Raw genomic sequence first — 3,992 nt, 5'->3', positions numbered from 1 at the left:
GGAATTCAGAAGCAGATTATCAATGAGAAACACTTGTGGAGTTTGGAAATGATTATTTTCTCAGTCTTACTGAACCGATTTAACAAGGCAGACTGAATGTCATGATCCATTAGCCAGCGGGTCGGTAACTAGCAATCTCTCACTTGGTGCCCCAGATGTAACGGCATTGATGATATATTATTGGAGGGACCTACAGTACAAAGGGTAAGTCAAGGTTCACATGATCTGGCTGAGAAATTGAACCACTGCGAGCAGAAAATCAACTATAATGAGAATTCAAGTTTTCAGCGTCTGGACATACAGAGTAACAGCGTACAAAGAAAGATTCAAGAGCGGATGAAGATTAACTTCAAGTACCGATCAGTTCCCAACTAGGAAGAGCTCCAGTGTCATTTTCCAACATAACAAAGGCTGCCTGTCATAGTCCCTTCCAGCACTTGGTTCAGGAATTGTGCCTTAATCACCTCGTTTAGTTACCAATCATTTCCAGGTTCGACTAACTACAAACACCTGCTTTCCATCAGCAAATGCAGTTTAAAAACCCTGTGATCACAACTCGGAGCTGCCAGTTCGTTGGTCGACCCGTGCACGAGTAACCTCACCCCATGGCTCTTAGGACGATCAGTTCTAAGTCTAGCATCGTTTCTGAATTCTGTACTGAAACCAAGACTCCGGGTAAAGTTCCTTGGCACCCATTCCACGCTCGCTACGACGGTATCGCCTCCCGACTCGGCCTCCGCGCCCGTTTTCAGCACCTGGGTTCGTTCCACCGCCCAATCCTTGCGACACTGCCATCCAAGTCTCGTCTCTGCTTTCCGCCGGAGAATGGTGAGATGCCGCTGTTCCTTTAATACTCAGACTGTAATTGTCGCCTGCCACCATTGCTCATGAAAAGTTCGCCTACTGAGTACCGAGTGCTCACTTGTTCTCCACCATCCATAGCTCTCTGCTTACATCCGCATGATCATAAGGCTCCCCATCTCCCCATCTTCCCTTCCGGTATCGTAGTAACACCTCCCCCCCCCCCCCCACCATACCAGACAATGATGCAGCCTGTCAGAATGTTCTCCAGCAGTTTTTTGAGTTCATTCATTAATCTCCTAATGAAGTACTGGATAGCCGCTGTCTTGCCTTCTTTATAACTGCATCGATATGACGGGACCAGGTTAAGTCCTCAGAGATCTTAACACCAAGGAACCTGAAAAACTGCTCCCTCTCTCCACTTCTGATCCCTCTATGAGGATTGGTATCTCTCTCCTTCCTGAAGTACACAATGAGATCTTTCGTCTTACTGACATTCATTGCAAGGTTGTCGCTGCGACACCACTCAACTAGTTGACATATCTCGCCCCCGTTCGCTGTCTCGACTCCATCTGAGATTCGACCAACAATGTTTGCATTATCAGCAAATTTATAGGTGGTATTTGATGTGCACATTTGCTGACTCGATATGCACATGGATGTAAGGAAGGTTGAGGGATATGGACAGTGTGGAAGGAGGGATTAGAGTTTGAGTGCCTTTGATTTGCTTTTTAGCTAGTATGGCAATACATTGTGGCCGAACGGCCTTTTCACGTGCTGTATGTTTTTAGGCTCTATATCTGTAATTTTTTCCTAAATTTTCTTTCCTTATGTAAAAACACGCCTTTGCAGCACTGGGCTCTGGTGGCGCAATCGGTTAGCGCGCGGTACTTATATGGCAGTACACGGCGGAGAAATGCCGAGGCTGTGAGTTCGACTCTCACCTAGAGCACTCGTGATTTTTAATGCTTGCAGTGCCCGAGTGACTAAGCGTCTCTGAAGCTGAGCATTCCACTAAAATGTTACATTTGTTTATGTGCTTCTGAGATTGTTATTTGTATTTAACTGCGAATCGATGCACCTTTGAGTGTGATCTGAGCAAGAGAGTGTAAGTTTACAAACGTTGCAAGAGATCCTCCCTCATTCACTAAAAGGCATGTGCTCGCAGGGCTACAAACAATCTGCCTGTTTGGTTCTTTAGTTCAACACGCGCAGCCTCACTTCCCGTTGTTGAAAGTGTCCGAGCAGATGGTTCCTTTGCTGAATTAAGGCAGAAATGTCCCCCACATTCCTGTCTTCTTAGTTCAATTAACCAAATGCTGAAGCAAAGATCTCTACCTTTCCTAAAACTATGCGTCAGAAACCCTCTAATTACACCTCATCTTGGTTCGTTGTGTTGTCAATTAAACTCAATATTTACTTGCATCGGCGAATTGTTTCAGGCATCTGCGAAAAAAAAGAGATATTAATCGTAGCCTCAATAGGTACAAATGGTATGGAGATGCTGATATCTCTCTCCCCCTTTATCAGCATGAATCTGAATTCGCCTATACCGATTTATAAAACAATTCTCACGTATCCGGAGTTCAGCAAGCCTCTGTTAAAGAGACGACAGCTCCGTCGTTTCTGCTGACGTCCTTCCGGCTGGAGAAAGATCACTGTACTGCGACCTCAGAGCTGATCGACATGCCGCTCCGTTCCTGAAGGCTGTTGTTACCAAAATAATTTTCCTTCACAATAGGTTGTTTAATTGGCCGATGATGTTTTGGTCTGGTTGCGATCCCACGGAACAGATTGGACCGTGACCATTAATGAAATATCAGTGTGACGGTGTGTCTGGTGTCCGTGCGGACTCGGTGGGATGATTAGCCGTGATTCGTTACTATACAGCTGGCATCATCTCACAAGTAACCCTGGCTTGTAACGCGTCCTGTTGTATATAAACGTATCGGCACGTGGTTCACTCACTTCCTTCATTTAATTTGTAATCTGAGGTGAAGAGAACGGACGAGGCAGACAGGGTAAGAAAGCTGAAAGCATTGTTAAATTTAGCACGTGAGCCCGAGCGCCACCCTGTGGAGACTACTGGAAGCTAGAGTACAGAAGATGTTTTAATTCCTTGCCTATTAATACAACACATTTCAGTTAACTGTCACATGTCGCGCCTTAACCAACACCCCACAGGAAGTTGTTAATGCATATCTCTGTATATGGCGCATAACCAGAGAACCATCGAACATCACAGCACAAAAACAGGTCTTTTGACCCTTCTTGGCGGTGCTGAACCATTTTCCTGCCTTGTCCCACTGACCTACACCTGGCCCATATCACTCCATAGACCTCGCATCCATGTACCTATCCAAGTTTTAATTAAATGTTAAAAGTGAGCCTGTATTTACTACTTCATCTGGCAGCTCATTCCACACTCCCACCACTCTTTGTGTGAAACCCCCCCCCCCAATGTTCCCTTTAAACTGTCGCCCTTAACCGATGTCCTCTGATTTTTTTCTCCACTGGCCTCAGTGTAAAAAGCCTGCTTGCATTCACTCTATCTATACCCATCATAATTTTAGATACCTCTATCAAGTCTCCCTTCATTCTTCTACGCTCAATCAAATAAAGTCCTAACCTACTTAATACGTGTTACTGAAAACGGGAAGGAAAAAAGGGCAATGTTTTGTTCTTATTGCTGCATTTCAGAGCAGGGCGGGGAGGGGGTGCTTCGGGTCATTGCTCAAGAGCGCAAAGCATTGAGCGCTTTGCACGGTTTCTGTGGTGTAGTGGTTATCACATTCGCTTCACACGCGAAAGGTCCCCAGTTCAATCCCGCGCAGAAACATTGTTTGGGCTTCAGTGCTTCAAATGAACTTGAGACTCAACTTTTCATTTTGTGCTCAAGTGTATTGTCATGAGCATCCAGGTGTAAATATAATGAACATTCGCTTTTCTAGCAAAGCGCATTGTTTTTCAAACCTGGCAAAGATAAATTAAATAAAGAAGAATTAATAGAACTTATATATAATCTACAGGAGAACATAAATGGATTTAAACCTAAGGAAGTTCGTGGATAACGAACACTGCGTAACGGGAGAATCAGCCTTCAACCCTATTATCATGTATTGTCGCATGAGGATGCATTGTGGTTTCAACGGAGCTCACATCTCAAATGTTCCCATCCAGACAAACATCGG

At 44.8% G+C, this 3,992-nt stretch overlaps 2 non-coding genes across 2 annotated transcripts; both read left to right on the top strand.

Moving 5' to 3' along the window:
* Positions 1–1,659: 1,659 nt before the first annotated feature.
* trnai-uau (transfer RNA isoleucine (anticodon UAU)) lies at positions 1,660–1,753 on the top strand. Its single transcript has 2 exons — positions 1,660–1,697; positions 1,718–1,753. It is a non-coding gene; the product is annotated as a tRNA-Ile (tRNA).
* Positions 1,754–3,567: 1,814 nt separating this feature from the next.
* On the top strand, positions 3,568–3,640 carry trnav-cac (transfer RNA valine (anticodon CAC)). Its single transcript has one exon. It is a non-coding gene; the product is annotated as a tRNA-Val (tRNA).
* Positions 3,641–3,992: the final 352 nt, after the last annotated feature.

The sequence above is a fragment of the Hypanus sabinus genome, unplaced genomic scaffold (assembly GCF_030144855.1).
Source record: "Hypanus sabinus isolate sHypSab1 unplaced genomic scaffold, sHypSab1.hap1 scaffold_484, whole genome shotgun sequence".
NCBI lineage: Eukaryota > Metazoa > Chordata > Chondrichthyes > Myliobatiformes > Dasyatidae > Hypanus > Hypanus sabinus.
Note: the sequence above shows the minus strand (reverse complement) of the source record. Positions and strands in the feature narration are given on the sequence as shown.